At 36.9% G+C, this 19,718-nt stretch overlaps 2 long non-coding RNA genes across 3 annotated transcripts in view; one reads left to right on the plus strand and one right to left on the minus strand.

Annotated features, from left to right (window-relative positions):
• LOC133534521 (uncharacterized) overlaps positions 1-19,718 on the minus strand; it is a 48,769-nt gene that overhangs the window by 9,121 nt on the left and 19,930 nt on the right. The window contains exon 2 of the long non-coding RNA XR_009802044.1: positions 7,147-7,361. This is a non-coding gene — a long non-coding RNA (uncharacterized LOC133534521). The remainder of the gene's footprint in view (positions 1-7,146; positions 7,362-19,718) is intronic.
• Positions 14,600-17,897, plus strand: LOC133534522 (uncharacterized). Of its 2 annotated transcripts, none has more exons than XR_009802046.1 (2): positions 14,600-17,144; positions 17,635-17,897. It is a non-coding gene; the product is annotated as an uncharacterized LOC133534522 (long non-coding RNA). The 2 variants fall into 2 exon arrangements; XR_009802045.1 differs by having other exon boundaries at positions 14,600-17,029.

A 19,718-nucleotide genomic window follows, 5' to 3' on the forward strand; every position in this document is an offset into this window, starting at 1 on the left:
GAAGTTTAAATTTATCGCTAAACATGTGCACCTTCAAAAAAGGTATAACAATCGTTATTATTTTAAGTCGGTTTAAAGTTATAAAGGTTAATATCTTTTCCTACTCCTCTACTGTTATCTGTCATTTATGCATTCATTAACACGAATATAAGAACATACATAAAAGATTTCAAGAAAAGTCTATATTGTCTATTCCTCATAAAAGCTCTTGTGCTTTTATAAGCTATAACGTTACTGCGATTAATGGCTACCAACCTAACAAAACCAAAACGAATACAGTTTTAAACTAAGTGCATTGCTGCCAACTTACAAAATATTCATTTGGTTGCATAGTAAAAATAATTACTTCATAAGTCAGAAACACGCATGTGACACCCGTAATATAGCAACACCCATAGACTACGAAGACAGCTTAGCGTTGCTTATTAGTCTCCGTAGGCTACGGTGGCCAAAATTGAGAAAAAACTGTCCAAAAAATTAGTTTAGCAAGTAGCAAGTACCAGGGCCTCATGAGTTACGAGGAGGTGTCGCCGACCGACCGGCCGCGGCCCGGGGCGGGCCGGGCGCGTAACAAGGTATGCTCGCGCGTCTTGGCTATATACTTTTGCTGTAATTTGTTTACCTAAATTAAGATTTATTTTTGTTGACTCGTAGGAAAAATATTGTATGCAACGTTGTATAAGTAGGTCAAAAAATTCTCGTGGCGTATTCCTTTACAATGTTCGCCTACGCCTTCGGCTCCGGCTCACATTGTAACTCACGCCACTCGCCTTTTTTGACCCTTCTTATACAACTGTTGCATAAAATACTATAATAAAGTCTTGTGAACATCTAATTCCATACCTACTTATATACCGACGAGTTATCGATACAGTCATATGAACATTTTGTCAAGCCCTAGCGTAAAGTAACAGTAACAGTTTAGGTTTTTACACAAAATATTCTAAATTATTGACTAATATGATTAAATATTAACACACAATTGAAGAAAAACTTATAATGAACTGTATAAATTGGCTTCTTACACTTTTTAGGGTTCCGTAGCCAAATGGCAAAAAACGGAACCCTTATAGATTCGTCATGTCCGTCTGTCTGTCCGATTCTGTCACAGCCACTTTTTTCCGAAACTATAAGAGCTATACTGTTCAAACTTAGTAAGTGGATGTATTCTATGAACCGCATTAAGATGTTCACACAAAAATAGAAAAAAAAACAATAAATTTTGGGGGTTCCCCATACTTAGAACTGAAACTCAAAAAAATCTTTTTTCATCAAACCCATACGTGTGGGGTATCTATGGATAGGTCTTTAAAAATGATGTTGAGGTTTCTAATATCATTTTTTTTCTAAAATGAATAGTTTGCGCGAGAGACACTTCCAAAGTGGTAAAATGTGTCCCCCCCCCCCCCCCCATAACTTCTAAAATAACAGAATGAAAAAACTAAAAAAAATATATGATATACATTGTCATGCAAACTTCCACCGAAAATTGGTTTGAACGAGATCTAGTAAGTAGTTTTTTTTTAATACGTCATAAAATTAAAAAAAAAATTTTTTCATCAAACCCATACGTGTGGGGTATCTATGGATAGGTCTTCAAAAATGATATTTAGGTTTCTAATATCATTTTTTTCTAAACTGAATAGTTTGCGCGAGAGACACTTCCAAAGTGGTAAAATGTGTGTCCAAAGTGGTAAAATGTGTGTCCAAAGTGGTAAAATGTTGAACAAGATCTAATAAGAAGATTTTTTTTAATACATCTTAAATTGTACGGAACTTTTCATGCGCGAGTCCGACTCGCACTTGGCCGCTTTTTATGCTGTTAATTTGATAAAATATCGTTACGAAAATTTCGCAAGGAATATCATAATTACCTGTGAAATTAGTATTTTCCTGGGTTTTTGGCCCTGAAACACTACAGCCCGGCACACAACATGACACCATCTTCACTTAATTACTTAATATATATTTTTCTTTTTGATTCTCTTATATTTTTCACATCAAAAAATACGGCAATATGATCTTGGCCGACTCGGCCGACTTCGAACTCAAAAATGGTTACGTTATCTCATATGTAGTCTGCTTCTTTCGCACTCATGGCTTGTTCATATACGTGATGGCTTCCCTTTCGCACACTTCATCTGTCTGTCAAGCGAAGCGTTTGACATGTCTCTGACAAGAACATAAGCGTCGGGCTAACGAAACGGACACGCGCATGATGGTGGCAAGGCGACGTGACGAAAAGCATGTCAAATGTTTCTGCTGTAAATGGCTAGGCCACATTTCCAAGAATGGTCCAGGGAACAGGTTGTTACAATTTTCAAGGGACCAAGAACCCGGTATTGTATGTACTAAAAGGTCGGTTATTTCCACTACGAGCAAAATCTTTGATCCGCTGGGACTGGTGTGTCCATGCATAGTCACTGCTAAGATTCTGCTTCAGCGCCTATGGAGCGCAAAACTTGATTGGGACCAGCCGGTTCCGGACGAGTTTGCAAAGAGTTGGTCAAAGCTGGTGAAGAATTTTGCTCTTCTGTCACAAATCAAGGTACCTAGGCGTGTATTAGGTGATAACCTGAAATATATCGAATTGCATTCCTGTGTTGATGCTTCTCAGAACGCATACGCCCCATGTGTCTACTTGCGTTCAGTCGCTAATGATAACGAGGTCACCGTTAGATTATTATCTGCCAAAACGCGTTTGGCCCCAACAGCTCACTATCCCAAAGCTTGAATTATGTGGAATGCTATAAGGAGCGAGGCTTTGTGACAAAGGTTTGTCAGTCACTACGTTGTGACATACAAAAGAAGTTCATTTCGACCGATAGTACTGTTGTGTTAGGATGGCTTAAAGCTCAGCCTCAGGACTTAAAAGCCTTTTTGTGTAACCGCGTGAACGAGATACACGATTTCACGCCAGGCTATATTTTTAATCATATATCTACCGACAAAAACTCTGCAGACATCGCGTCCAGAGGTACTAATCCAAAGTCCTTACTCTCTTGTTCACTTTGGGCCACCATTTCTCAAGTCCAAGCCTTGTGACTGGCCTATTCAAAATCATACACGTATACCTACTGGTGATTTGTCTGAAACAAAACCCTCTAAACAAAGTGAAGACATAAAGTGCTATGTAGGGGTCACAAGTGATAGTGTCATACATTTTGATAGGTTTCCAATTTTAACAAAATGAAGCGAACTTACGCTTACGTCTTACGCTTCATAAATAATTGTAAGATTCATAAGCCTAAATTATCTGGACAACTAGATGTTACTGAATTAGACCTATCATTGCAATATCTCGTAAAAGCGTGTCAGTCTGAATGCTTTGATAGTGAAATTAGTCTGCTACTATAATTTCAAAGAAATTAAGGAATAAAAGATGTTAAATAAATAACTAATAATTTAATAATGTTCATTTAATATAGTGATGTTGCAGTTTCGTGTTTTATTTTATGATTGTATTATTTATAATTGTAACTGTTAAACGAAAGTAATTTTAAATGAATGATGTATTTGACCTTTTTATTTTAGTTTTGAGTCGGAGAATCTCAAGTCTTATCCATGTTATGCACAATATTTAAGGTCATTCACCCGAAATGGCACTACCTATTCTGATCACTGGTAATTACAGTGTTTTTATTTTTGATATTACGTGTAATCATTCTAGTTTTTATATTATATAATTTCTTTAGATCAATTTGTACTCTTCATATTCGGTAATATACATACCTAAAATGTTTTTTTTTACCAACTTATTTTAATATATATATTTTTTTGTTTTTAAGGGGGAAGGTGAAGTGTGCGTGTACTACACGTTACCCACAAACACACGCGCATAGGTGACTATAGTATTTAAGGCCATGTACGCGATATTTAACGCATTATACGAGTTTTAACGTAACGTAACGCATCGTACGTCTAACTAAACTCGAACCTAGTTGTTTACTTTAACGTCTAACCGCACAGGGTCTTTAATTCTCTTCAGCCTGCGGCTGTTGGGAATGACCACCCTCGTATCCAAAATTTCACTTACCGCTCTCGTTGCACAATGTACTATAATTATCTACGGCATCATACGTGATTGAGCGGTTTTTCCATTTTGTTTTCTTATAAACCCGTAAAATATAGCTACTTTACAGTGTTGGACGTAATCAATTACTTGTGTAATTGTAACTACAAATTGGATTACATGTAAGTAGTTGAATTATTTGTAAGTAGTTGATTACATGTAGTTACAACTACTTGCAATTGAGATTACTTTGTAATTTGTACCTAATCAAAATTACATTAATTATTAATCAAAATTACTCAATTACCTCTTGATAGGTAAAGATGAGCAAATTTAGTACTTTCTCAGGAAACAAAAGTAATAACCACCTGCGACCCACAATACAAAAAATTGCCATTTGAATTTGAAATTAATAGTGTAGAGAATAAGGTAGAGTTTTAAAATGAAATCAAACAATAGAAATGCAGCTTTGTTCCAATAGTAAAAAGTTTAAATTGCATTGAATTTATTAGTCCTATGGGTAGGCCCGTGGTCCTTAGGGGGATAATATTATTTTCTATTTTCATACATTTACTTCCTCATTTAAAAAAAATGCTCGGATACCGTTTCATGGAACTGACCACCTGACAAAAACTAGTTTTGCCCTACAATGTTCATATTTTTTAATAAGTCCCTTTGTACAAAATCTTGTACAACTAACATTTCTTTTTTATATGAAAGTCAAGATATGTTAAGATCAACTTAAAACTCGTTCATTTTTTTTAACCTGATTGGGGAAATAAAGCTGATCGAAAACATTTTTTTGAGTAAATGTAATTTGTAATCGCGTAAAGGAATTTATTACAGAGTACAATTACAAACCGCCTAATAACTTAATTACCTAGTCCAACGTATGTCGTTGGCTGTTGTGGGAACGCCGCTGGTGTTATGGGGACGTTTGTGCCGGGTACTTACCGGATTACGATATAGGTTTTCTCTTTTTAGGGTTCCGTACCAAAAAGGTACAAAAGGAACCCTTATGGTGCGGCTCTGTCCGTCCGTCTGTCTGTCTGTCTGTCAAACCGCTAAATATCTCGGGAACCACTTAAGCTATCGATTTAAAAATTTGAAATAGTTATGAATAAAGCTAGCCCAGACATATTGAAGGTATTTTTATTTATTTATTAACAATGCAAAATGCCCAATATGAAGAAAGGACACAATTTCAAATTCTAGTGACTAGGTCAAGTGGAGTATCATTTGAAAAGGCTCAAATTAAAACATTTTTTCTTTTATTTTTCATAGAGAAAAAAAACGAATGAAGGAAAATGTGATAAAAAATTCCACCCTCCTCCTCCTTATCTCCTAAGTTTACCGAGGAAAATGTATGAAATTTTTATATAACATTACTATAAATTTTACTGGAGAAATATATTCAGCCCTCTATCTTGGTAACTTAAACCTTTCCGAATTCAGTTTGCGATTTAACCAACTTTACGTGTGTTTATCACACCTGAAATTCGAAAAACCATCATACGTGCATTACTTCGCGCAATTTAGTTAGACAATTTGCCGATAGATGATGTGACGATGACAATTATACTTAGTATAGGTACTTCTGTTCAAAAGTCTTTCGCCTTTATAGTAGTTACACGAGATAATTCAAATTTGGTACGGAACCCTCGTGCGCGAGTATAACGAACCCGCACTTGACCGGTTGTTTTTTTTAATTATTATTATTCTACTCACTTTTTAGGGTCCGTAGTCAACTAAGAACCCTTATAGTTTCGCCATGTCCGTCTGTCTGTCTGTCTGTCTGTCTGTCCGAGGCTTTGCTCCGTGGTCGTTAGTGCTAGAAAGCTGAAATTTGGCATAGATATATAAATCAATAAAGCCGACAAAGTCGTACAATAAAATATAAAAATTTAATTTTTTTTTAGGGTACCTCCCCTACACGTAAATGGGGGGTGAAATTTTTTTTTTGCTTCAACCCTACAGTGTGGGGTATCGTTGGAAAGGTCTTTCAAAACTATAGGGGTCTTCAACAATCATTTTTTGATAAAGTGAATATATTCGGAGATAATCGCTCCGAAAGAAAAATAAATGTGTGTCCCCCCCCTCTAACTTTTGAACCATAGGTCCAAAAAATATGAAAAAAAATCGTGGAAGTAGAGCTTAAGAAATACATTAAATGAAAACTATAGCGGACATGATCAGTTTAGCTGTTTTTGAGTTATCGCAAAAAGTTTCACCTTCATAGTAAAAAGACTTACTTTAATTAGGTACTGATTATGCAAATTTGCCTATTTGTTTAACTTGGGTGAAAGATGAGGGAGATTTCATCCCTTGGTTAACAATTTACTATACTTTAAGCTCCAGTTTAGCTTATTGTGACGGAAGAGTAACTACGGAACCCTACACTGAGCGTGGCCCGACATGCTCTTGGCCGATTTTTTTTAAATTAGTTTTGACGATGCATGTTGCAGATGACTTATGTGTAAATAGACATTCTGTTTTGACGAAACCTGAGGTGGATGAGTTTTCTGTAATGTGACGAAGCCTGCGCTGTGGATTTAATGTTATGCTTTTTTTGGTTAATAATGAAATTATAATTATATTACAAAATGTAGTTATTAATTCGATTACTAACTACAAATTGTAGTAAGTACTTAATCGTCAATCAAAGGCTTAACTACCTTTTCCTAGTAATACTCGTAGTAATTTGTAGTTACAACAACATTTTGTAATCATAGTTAGTAACGTTAATCTGTAATCCAACTACGTTTTGCCCAACACTGCTACTTAATATAATATAATCATAATATAGATGATTCTTATCTTGCCACAGATGAGCCAAAATGTGTGTTATGTGGACTCTTGCTTTCTAGTCAGTTTTTCGGCCCGTCTCACTTGACGCGGGCCGAAAAACTGTCAAAAAACGGGGAACAAGCATAATATTATGCTTCGTTCGTGTGAAATATACTTATAGAAATCGATCGGTTTGCTTAGTAAGCGTATTTTTGAAATCCGCGGTAATAGGCGCTAAATCCCACGGTATTAGGCGCCTTTACCTTAGATATGAGTAGATAGAATATGAAATGCTCAGGCACGCAAAAAAATACGTAGATACCAAAGATACTGTAACTTCACTTAACCTTTGTCGTAAATCCTTGATATACATCTCCGATTGTTAAGCGAGTTGTCGTTTTTGGTGACGTTCTTCTGTAGTTAACAGCTGTAATAGCCTTTCTCTTAGTAGTTGCCGTCCGCCTGGTACTACCAGCTGGAGTTTGTTGGTTACCAAAAGCCAAATTCACAGCGCAAATAATCGTAAATATTATCGTAAACATGAGGATATTTCGAGTGAAATCTGAAAAGCAGGTACATATTATCAACATTATAATCTAGTACTGTCGGCATCAAATAGCTAGTGACCACTAAAGTATATATATTTTACCCAAATATGTATATCTGAATCGGAACACGTACGAAACATTTGTGACGGTTTTTGGGAAAACGTCCCACTTCGTCGATATGGAGTTAAGAATAGTTCCTAATACTACAGATCATACGCTATCTTTTGGTGAAAGATTCATGTCTCTAGGTGCTATAGTTATTTTTTAAAAATTCTGCAAAGTTGCAGAAGTGAAAAAGCGACATTTGAGAAAACGTTGGTTAAAGTTTGGGATGGCAGAAAACACACTTCTACTTTGAAGTTATGGAGTGATTGGTATTAAATGAATGGGCATACTTTAGGGATTTTAAATTAGTTAAAACATGAGGGTAGATCACCCGCACTGTCAATAACAGCTGTGTTTATTTTTGTCATTATAAATTATTTTGGTTGTAAAATCACTTTAATTTGTACTTTTTTATGATGTCTACGGCGCAACAAGCAAGTGAAAATGTTATCCTGCGTCAGTATCCGGTAACAGTGACGCAAAACGTGTGTTTTGATAGCCGGCGTTAGCGCCGTTGGCTGTCCGCACAACAACCAAAACACAATAGTGAAACATGCAGAAAATAAACAGTGTTTACCAGTGTTTTAGTGTGTGTTATATTACGGCTTCGGTATTTTTGCGGAGGGTGTGCTTATAAATTACTCCTCTAGCAAATCAAGTTTTCGTTACCGTCGGAATGGACGAGGGGATACCGCGTTCGACATAGTAGTATCGCGCTGTAAGTGAGCGCGGGTTCGAGTCGTCGATTTGCCAGATTAACGAACTTTTAGCTTTTATTTGGACTTTTTTAACTGAACTATCTTTTTTCTAATTTATAATATATTTTATTATTTTTATTAATATATTACTGTAAGTGTACTTTTTTATTTATTATTTATTTTATATATTATTGTGACATTTTGTATTATCATATTGATTGACTATTGTTGTTTTGATTTTGATATTTGTTCTTATTACTTTTATTTTAATGTGACAGTGTGTTTTACCTTATATTTATGTTCTCAAGGGTTTATTTAGCAGGATTATTTTTATACATCATATTTTAAAACAAAATGTTTAATTAGTTAGTAGAGATTTGTAATAAGCCAATAAGTTATTGTCGTTGTCATGACTTGGTTATAGATATAGTGTGGTATTTTTTATTTTATTTTTTTGTCTTGTGGTTGGATGTATTTTTATGTTGTGATTTTAAATTGGTTTATGTGATTAATAATATGAGCAGCCCCGCCAAAGCCAAAGCAACGTGCCCGTATTGTCCGGGATCACCTAGGTTGTACGTAGTGCCTCGGGGACTTAATATTCACATTAGTAAAGTGCACCGGGATTTGGCTCACCCTACTAATTCGGGAACTAGTCCTGTTTTAAACTGTGCTTCGCCACAGCCCGTTCCGAGCATCACAGTTACGTCGCCGGCTCTGGGGCGTATTTTGGAGGTTTTACCATCCTTGAAAGCGAACGTGCGGGTTTTGAGGCATATACCGAAGGGAGCGCGTAGTCTCGCCGCTGGTAAGCTGTGTGACATTATAAACGAGGCGCTGCGTACAAACGAGGCCGAAGATTGATTGGCATTACTTTCTTTTTCTTTTTCGGCTTTAAGGGTTCCTGAGAGCAAAGCTAACAAATCCCTTACAAGTCTTGTCAAGGAAAATATTGAAAATTCGGACTTACTCCTTCCCGATGACAGCATAGGCCATAGGTCGCGTTCGAAATATCGTGCAATAGAGGCCAAAGTTTATGATGGTGATTTAAGAGGTGCAGTGCGGTTGCTTTTATCAGAATCGTCACTGGCGCCTATGGATAACGATACAGTAAGCGCGATGCGTGATAAGCATCCATCCCCCGCTAAACAGTGGTGTTTCCCACCAGAGCCGGACCAAAATAGTGCCCATTTATCGGTAACATCATCTGAGGTGTTTGCGTTAAGCTCCTTTCATAATGGTTCTGCATCTGGATTGGATGGCCTAAGTCCGCAACATCTAAGGGAGCTAACATCTTCGTCTGCAGGTAATAATGGGTCGCGCTTGTTGGAATCATTAACTTCCTTGTGCAATTTCCTGCTAAGGGGAATGCTTAATTTGCAAGTGAGGCCTTACCTTTACGGTGCTTCTTTATGTGCTCTTTCCAAGAAAGATGGGGGTATAAGGCCGATTGCTGTGGGTAGTGTGATTCGACGTCTTACGGCAAAGTTGGGTTGTCAAGCTGTGAGAGACATTATGTCGGAGTACTTGCAGCCGCACCAGATCGGTTTTGGTACGACAAGGGGGTGCGAGTCGGCAATACACGCTACTAGGTCTTTTGTTTTGGAGCGTAATAACACGGATTGTCAAGGTAGATTTGAGGAACGCCTTTAATTGCCTTCACAGGGACACTATGTTGAAAGAAGTCTTGGAACTGGTGCCGTCTCTCTACCCCTTTTTGTATCAATGTTATTGTACCTCTACCAATCTTTACCTAAAGGAAGAATTGATAATGTCACAAGTTGGGGCACAACAAAGTGACCCTTTGGGTCCTTTGATTTTCTGCCTGGCTATACAAAAGACTTAAGGGACTTTAGTCTGCACTTAATGTGTGGTATCTTGACGATGGTACAATTGGGGGAAAGCCGGACGAAGTCGTGCAGGACCTAAATCAGTTGATACCAGCCTTAAAAGAGTTGGGCCTGGAGGTGAACCCAACAAAGTGCGAGCTCTATACGTGCGGGCCGGTATCAGATTCTTATTTGGATAGCTTGCAGTCTGTATTGCCTGGGGTTAAAACGGTCAACAGGACTGGGTTATCTTTGTTGGGAGCGCCCATTTTTCCTGACGGAGTCAGCGCTGCTCTTCGAGTCAAAAAAGACACTCTAGTAGCCGTTCGGGACCATTTGCTCCATTTGTCATCCCATGTCGCCTTGTCTCTATTGCGTAACTGCTTTGCCACGCCTCGGATGACTTACATCCTCAGAACATCCCCGACGTGGCATTTCGTTGACGAAGCGAGGGATATCGACCGTGAACTCAGGGCGACTTTGGAGATGGTTTTAAATGTGGAGCTGAGCAACACACAGTGGGTTCAGGCTGCTCTCCCCATACGATATGGTGGTTTAGGGATACGCGCGGTTGAGGGGTTAGGGCTAGTCGCATTTCTTGCGTCGGCTCACGGGGCTGCGGATCTTGCTGCTCGCATTTTCCCTGTAGATGGTGGCAGTTTTCCGGTCCCGTTAGTTTCTGATGCGCTAGCAAAATGGTCAGATACTATCCCCGGCGATGAGCGGCCTGATAATCCAGCTGTTCAGAAGCAATGGGATGACTTGTGGAGCAAGCACGTCTACGACTCGCTATTGGGTGTTGCGTCGGGTGCTGACCTAGCGCGCCTTAAAGCCCTTGGGCGACCAGAGTCTGGAGCGTGGTTACATGCCTTGCCTTCGCCGCAGCTGGGGACGCTCTTAAACAACGGTTCTTTGAGAATTTCAGCGGCTCTCAGGTTGGGGGCAAGGGTGTGTGAAGCTCATCGTTGCCGTTGTGGAGTATTGGTGGAGGAAGATGGGCATCACGGTCTGAGTTGCCAGAGGTGTGCTGGGCGGTTCCCGAGGTACCACTCAATTAATGAGATCGTGCGGCGGGCCTTAGTGTCGGCTAACGTGCCGTGCGTTTTGGAGCCGCCGGGGTTGAGCCGCACGGACGGTAAGAGGCCAGATGGACTTACTTTAATTCCGTGGCGGAGAGGGCGCTGCCTTTTGTGGGCTGCAACTTGTGTTAGCACTTATGCTGCATCCCATTTGAGGCAGACCACAAGCTGTGCTGGCTCAGCAGCGGAGTCCGCGGCACGGGCTAAGCACGCGAAGTACGCCGCGCTGGAATCCTCGTACGACTTTGTGCCGGTGGCGATCGAGACGGCAGGGCCTTGGGGGTCAGAGGCTCGCGCTTTTATTAAAGAATTAGGGCGCCGTTTGCGCGAGAGGGGCTGCGATCCTCGCTCTGGGTCGTATTTGGTTCAGCAGGTTTCCATTGCAGTTCAGCGGGGAAACGCAGCGGGAATAATGGGGACCTTTGAGCCGGGTACGATTCAGGGTGGATTATTTTAGATTTATTTTTTAATCTGTTTCTTTTTGTTTTTATTATTATTTTAACGAATGTATCGTGTTGTATTTTAAGTTACTTGTGTTTTTAAGAATTATGATAAATATATTCATATCAAAAAAAGTTAAAATCATGTATGTAACCTTAGTATTTTGAATGTTATGGAGGCTTGAACATAAAAACAGGACGAAAATATGTAAATCCTATTATGGGTTTATTTCTATATTCTATTATACGGCACGCAGATTTATCATTTAAGTTGTATTAATAAATGGTTTCCCATGCTAAAAAAGACATAAATAATTCTGTGGATCCTTTTATTTAGTTATTATGTCAAAAAGTTAATAAGAAATGATTTGAAGAGTGCCATGCATAAAAATTAAAATACATATGTCTCTTAATATATAACATGAGATTACTTAAAAAACATACTTATCAAGCATAGAAAGTATGTAAAATATCAAATTATAAGTACTTTTTGTGTGTATAAAGTTTAGTGATTTTATATAGGGAGCGTCCCACTTGGTCGGTTTATTAAACTTTAGTGCTTCTTCATTGAAAGTGTTTGTGTTTGGTATATTTTTCAGTTTTATGTATGAGATAATGCTTTGTTATTGTTAATCTAAGAGTCTTTGATACTAACGTCGTTTGTTTACACTTTTTTAACGTAATTGAACGAAATTTCTTTTCGACTCAAGTTTAGTGACCCACTTTGACGGTTTGGTGGATCATACGCTAAAAAATTACTACAAGTATAAAATCATATTTTATAAACATAGGTGTAATTTGCTGAACCAAAAACAGTATAATTACAAACCAAAAATGGTGTACTGTTCAATACTTTGAACCTATGAGATGTAGCAAACGGATCGAACTCATCGCAACGTTTATATAAGTCGCCGCGCCGCCTCGTCGGCGACATCAAAGGCACCGCCGCCGCTAAGCCTCTAAAAACTTTCAGTGCCACCCTCGTATGGCAAATAATTTTATACCAACCCCTCCATAACTGCAAACAACAAAATGTGTTTTTTGCGGCCCCAAATTGTAATCAACGTCTTCTCAATTGTCGCTTTTCACTATTGCAAGCTTAAAGAATTTTCAATAAATAACTATAGCTCTAAGAGACTGTGTTATATGTGGTAATCCAAAACGAAAGGAACCTTCTGCAGCTTCGGCAGGTGCTTACGAAGTTATAATGCCTTATCTTTAATGCAGAAATCAAATGAAATTGCGTGTGTGTCTGCGGCCAGAAGGTCCCTTTCATTTTGGATGACCACATATTATACGTACAAATTACTCATAACACCATATCGGCAAAGTAGAAATTGTTCTGTAATAACAGGTATAAATATGATATCGACGATATTTTCTGTATGCGACAAAGTGGGTCGCTGGGCACTAAACTTTGAGGCCCTAACAAGGTGCTCAAAATGGAGATTTATGCGTCGTCATCAAAATCATAGGTTTATTACAGTATATTCTATCAGTTTTCATCGAAAGTTGATTTTCGGTAAGTTTTGCCATATTTCACTAAACTGCCCGTAACTCCGTAACTAGAATCGACAAAGTGGGACGTTTTACTAAAAACCGTCACATTTTGTCATTTTGGCCGTCACTATATAAGACCTATTTGATGCTTACTGTGACTTTATAGACCTAAAGAGAATAAAGAGATTTTGCTTCATTTTCTGGTAGCCTAACCTATACGAGTACTTCGTTTTTTTAACATTAAAAAAGACTACTCGAGATCTAAACATGTATTTTTATTGTAAAACGCTTTTAACCACTCATATAATTCCGATTTTAGCAAAACGCGACTTTAACTGAATTGCTCTGACATTTCGCAGATACGACGGCACAGTGTCATGTAATTTTTCCATAAATCTAAAAATGTAAGGATAAGCCCATGCAAACAATTCCGACCGAAGTCTCGTTAACCCTTTACCAGGCCCCGAAGAACCAGCGTGTCTTAATACGTACTTTATATGCTGTTGCAACCGTATTGAACGCCTTGTAAAAAATGTATTTATGAACGTCGGAGATCTTCCTTTAAACCAGAAATAAAAATGTGGGTTAAGGTTATCCCATCGCCTGTCTAAGTAATGAACTGTCATACTAAATTTTGTCTTATTATATTCTTGATCAGGCCAAGGGATATATTCCACCCACATCTTATATCGGTTATAATAGTCAAGGTTTAACTCCAAATCTCCTACGAAACATTATATCAATCACTGAAAAAAAATCACTTACTTACGTGAGTTTTTATGACATGACAAGACAATTTACCGGGCCATGGGAAATATAGCTCCCACACAGTTAAACTCTAATAAGGCCATGGGATAATGTCAACCCACATCCTAATTCTGGTCATACACAATAATGCATGAATATTTAGCAATGTTTCCGATTACATTAGCTTTCAACACTCAAAATCTACAAAATATCAAAAAATTGTTCGACCTATGTACTTCTGTTTCATAGAAATTATGAAAAGTGTTCGAATTTATCCGTAGTTTACTGAAATTAGCGTTCAAGTGAATTTAAACGGCTGCCAAAGATATATTACGCAATTTAGAAGCGTGTTGTGAATGAAGATCATAAAATAATATTTTCAGAGATTGACAAAATATTTTGTAGGTGGGTTGGAGTTAAAACCTGACTACGGTAACCGATATAAGATGTGGGTGAAATATATCCCTTGGCCTGGTAAAGGGTTAAGCAAAACACAGCGCCATCTGTTGTATACTACGTAAACCACGTGGCAGATGTTCAGAGCAAAGATACAATCAAATCTCTTTGGCCATAGATATACGCGAAAGTAGACTACACTCCCGCCTCCAAAATACGTGTCTAGAATAATGGCTCGAGGGAGACCTTACGTGACAATTACATCCACACTTTATAAGGCCTGATATCAGACCCGATTACGGGGCTGAGAAAGAATAATTTTCTGTTTCACCAAATATCAGCACATCGTTTACAATATTTGAAATGAAAATAAAAATGGTTCGTATGCAACAATATCAAATATTGAACATTTTTGGCAATTAGAGACAAATTATTGTTTACATTTCAAATATCGTTAACGATGTGCTGATATTCCGAAAAACAGAAATCGATTATCAAGACCGAAATCGGACTGATTTCGGGCCCATTATCGGGAAGTGTGGATGTAATTCGCCCTTTAGTCCCTTTTTCTTTAGGGTGACGATGAAGTGACAAATCAATAAATGTTATCATTGTTGCCACAGGTAAACAAGCCATGTTATAGTTTCTATTTTTCTCCGTGAGCTTCTACGGATTATCGTCTTATCTATTGTTTAAAAACCGCAAAGGCGCGTGCCACTATGAAAAAATGGTCAGTCCGCATAGGTAGCGTTATTGAATTACTACTCTATTGAGCACGGAATAAGATTCATTATGAACTAATACAGAATTCTAACAGAATAGCTGTCTGATCTCTATTGGTGCGTCCAAGGTAGGCGACTAAACGCTCTCAAACCAGCTTAACTTGTGACACTGCGATCCGAAACAAAGATACGTATTCGAAGACCTCGCTTGCATTGGTAATGCGAGCGCACGGCTAGCTAGCGCCAAGGAAGCAATGTTATGTTTCTCGAAGAGCAGGTAAAAAACAGGGCCGGATTTTCACACAAATATATTTGGGTGGTTTGCTTGAAAGAGTTAGCGTGATTTGATTCTAAACGGTATGCATATTTTGTTTTATATTTATTTATTTCATACGTACAATATTGTGTAGCTATATATAACTTAATTTTTTGTTGACTTTCAGATACGTATTAAGCACACTGTCCAATACCTTCGCCAGTATAGTTGCCACTCCTGTAATGCGCGCGCGCTAACTCGACACATACTAACATCGTAATATGATTCACATTACGATGCAAACTTCCACCGAAAATTGGTTTGAACGAGATCTAGTAAGTAGTTTATTTTATTAATCCATAAAATAAAAATATTTTTTTTTTCATCAAACCCATACGTGTGGGGTATCTATGAATAGGTCTTCAAAAATGATATTTAGGTTTCTAATATCATTTTTTTCTAAACTGAATAGTTTGCGCGAGAGACACTACCAAAGTGGTAAAATGTGTGTCCAAAAAAGTGGTAAAATGTGTGTCCAAAGTGGTAAAATGTTGAACGAGATCTAGTAAGTAGTTTTTTTTATACGTCATAAATGGTACGGAACCCTTCATGGGCGAGTCCGACTCGCACTTGGCCGCTTTTTTGATGATAACTTTTTGTACCGTGAGGTACAATTTTTTTAAAGGAGGTACTAAATAGTACAAATTAGGTACAAAAATATGGTATGTTTTTCATTTGATTTTATTTAGGTACACCTGCCATTCTGACTCTCACTATTTTGTAACCTACCTACCTACCTATTTATGTCACCTACCTACCTATTTATATTATCTACATACCCATTTCTAGTTGTTTTTCACATATGTATCCAAATCTGCCCTTTATTGGGAATGAGCTTGTGCTAAATTGAACCCTACCATTTTGTAATAGGGTTCCATACAATTTTGAGAAAATGTTACCACTGCCTTCTAAAGCCCTAAAAGTTTGGTAAATAAATGAGAGTTTGATGCTTTGGACTGGCTCAGAATTTATTATTATTATATTTAAATTGATATTGAACATCCATCCAATGGCTGACTAATTAAGATTTCCTATGTATAGTTTTTGGTATTGTACCCTTGTTCACCTACAGTCTTGTATTTTATACAACATACTGTACCCCTAGTGTAAATAAATTCGATTTCAAAACGTGACGTACGCGTTTGCGTTTAGTCTCATTTTGTATTGGATTTAGAAAGAGCGCGCCAAGCGGGACGTTTTGGAAACTCAAAATCCTATACAAAATGAGACTTAACGCAAACGCGTTCGTCACGTTATGATGTCGATCAAATTTACACTAGGGGTACTGTTCATTATCTTACATTTGGAAGTAATAATACTATTGACTTAATTCAATACATGATAAATTTTTCTGAAGTAAATGGAAAATATGTCATGTTTGATTATTTTCACTGAAGGCAACTGGGGTTCGAGAACTTAAAATTCAAATGCTCAAATGACTGAGCTATTCGGGAACATTTTATACTTTGTTATTAAAATTATAATGTATTTTTTAGTCAACTTGTATGGCAATTTACCAAACTGCCTGCAAAGGGAAAAATAAAATATCCATATTCAAACATTATGATAATATAAAACATAAGCTCAAACTATAGGAAGCTTGTAAGAAGTGTTAGTGAAAAAAGTATAAACCATGAACCCCACGAACTGACCTTCACAATAAGGCAGCCATGTAGATTTTGTCCTTGTAAAGGCTGTTAGCATTATTTTGTATATTAGTATATGAGTATGAAGTTCACAACCAAATCATTTATTTATTTTATTGTATTAGTGCATCCAGCACAATCTGGAATGTCTTTCTTCTGGATATGGTTACATAATTTTTGATTAGCAAAGGAATAATAAAAACGGTATGCCAATGCTTAAGCCTTAAAACGGTGTAGCATAGATTATAAATGCTTAGTAAATTCCTTAATCTAGAGACTATTCCAACGGCATCCGGAACATTGTTATTATTTGTAAAAAGTAAGTAGACACTTATTTAGCATACAATTTTGTTTAATTCCGATAACGGGCTTGTTATTGACAGAATGTCACTGTCTAGATTATAATGTGCTAATATTATTTCTGTATAGTACATGATACAGGACCACGTCCATGACTGTGATGAGATTCATCCGCTGAATTTAATCCAGATATATGGATTTATGGATCTCCTGTTAGTTATAAGAAATTAATTAGGTATTAAAAGACAATTCACATATCATCATCCCACAGATGATGTGCTTCTCATCACTAATAATTATTATTTTTTATTATTTATGAATGCACAGGCAGCTTATAGCTGATACATGCATGTCAATGTCCTGCACTTGTGATTCCATTTTATTTTTGAATAGTTTGGACAACTGGCTTCTTGCTATGCAATAAGCATTGTAATTGAAGTTAAAAAAGATCTGACCTTCGTTCCACGAACAAAGCACATGTGACAACGCAACATGTGGGTATTTTCAAGGATCACCTCAATGTCCCACGGACATAGAGAACGAAGCACAATGTCGGCATGGAATATGTGGATATTTCAAGCATTCAAGCCATCACCTCAAACGTCCCACGGACATAGAGCACGAAGCACAATGCCACGCGATGTGTTGATATTTTCAAGTTAACATCTCAATGTCCCACGGACATAGACAAACTCGTCACACGAGAATGTATAAAAAGTTTACAAAATCTTTGTATCGATATTTTATAATAAAATGAGGTTAAGTACATGAACTTTTGTTTCAGACCTCCAAGTTTCCCCACGGGAACACTTTTAGCACCTTATAATTGCAGGAATTTGGAAAATGAAGATTTTTGTTTACCAGCTGAGCACAGATGCTACTTAAATCATCTGTAAAGATGTACAAGGCCTAGGGTTCCCAACCGTACTATATTATATAGTATTGTAGGTACTATATTTTGGCTCTCTGTACTATATACTGTTGAAAAAATATATAGTACGCTAAAATACTATATTTCCGACATCCTTCTAATTTGTTCAAGATCGATTATCAATTTAATTCTAATCAAATAAAAGTATTTCAAGTATAAAGACAAAATGACGTGAGGAATACAGCAGGGCCGACATAAATTTAATAAAAAGTGAGCTATTAAATCGTCATAAAAATTCAGTATGAATGTACTGAATCGTTGTCTCATTTTATTAAAAATTAGACATTACTAAAAAGTGCACAAAGCTCAATAAAAAATATAAATTTAAACTTTAAATAAATATTGTTATTAAAAATATTTTTTTTTTACTTTTTATTATTACTGGGCGTATGAGATGACGAGTGAGCAGTTTTACGTACATGACTAACTGATGGCATGATAGCTGGAGTCTAGGAATAGGATGATTAATTTTGACAACAGAGAGTGGTCTACACAAAAGGAATAGTTAACAGGCCGTTATCGATTTTGGTCGCAACAATGTCAAATTCATAGATTTAGTCGATGAAATTGTACAACTTCTGTTAACTATTAGAAATAACAAGTACTGGTTTCTATTAGCGCGTCTTGTTATCTTTCATTTTTTTTTTAATAGACTCATTTAATTATTGTATTTCTGATGGACGTTTAAGTAAACGCGCGTAAAGCACTGATTTTGTTGATCTAATTTGTAAATTTCGTATAGTTTGGACTGCTAAAAATGGTAATTTTGTATTACACATATCCTGTACTTCAACTTAATAAACTACATTTTTGTTATTATAAATTTGAATGAAAGTTAAACGTAATCAATTTTCTCCAGAACTAACTACAAAACAAGTGACAATTTCTCTGAAAATCGACTTAATTTCAACGTAATTTTGATACTTAAACAACAGTTTTAACATTTGCTAAAACTGTTCTTATACATCATTTTATATAATTTACTACCATAGTTTTTTTAAAAAAATTTAAAAACTGTCCCTTCTCGTCATCGTCACATATTACCGGGGACGCACGTTTGCGACCTCATTATTAAAAGGCAAGATGAGAAGACGTGCTAATAGAAACCAATACTTGTTATTTAGATATTACGTAACAAAAGGAGTACGTAACAAAATCTATCAATTTTACATTTTTGCTCTAAAATCGTTACCATAACTAATCTTCACAGAGTGCTAGTAAGTATGATTAAACGTATATTACACTTATGTTAAGCATTTTATTTTAAAGTACTATATTTTTTGAAATGTACTATATGTATTTTTAATGCTTTATTCTGGAAAATACTATATTCCACCAAAAAATAGTTGGCAACCCTAACAAGGCCTGATGATGATGTACTTAGGTACTTACGTCCCGATATTTATACATGTCACTTTCTATTTGCACTTTGTACTGCATATCACCTTTTTAGGTATAACTGCACCGATTATTATGTGAAAAACTAAGCATTACTCGATAAAGCTTAAATTATTAACAATTTGCGACCGGCTGCGTGACCGTGCAGCGCGCGCGAAAAATATGAAGTGTCATCCTGACAGTTGGTGATTTTTTCTTTCATCTATGGCGGCTCTGAATTCGCGTAAAATGGGCAGCGATGCGGGAAGTACTACACTGTTAAAT

This window comes from Cydia pomonella, chromosome 2 (genome assembly GCF_033807575.1).
Source record: "Cydia pomonella isolate Wapato2018A chromosome 2, ilCydPomo1, whole genome shotgun sequence".
NCBI classification, from domain to species: domain Eukaryota; kingdom Metazoa; phylum Arthropoda; class Insecta; order Lepidoptera; family Tortricidae; genus Cydia; species Cydia pomonella.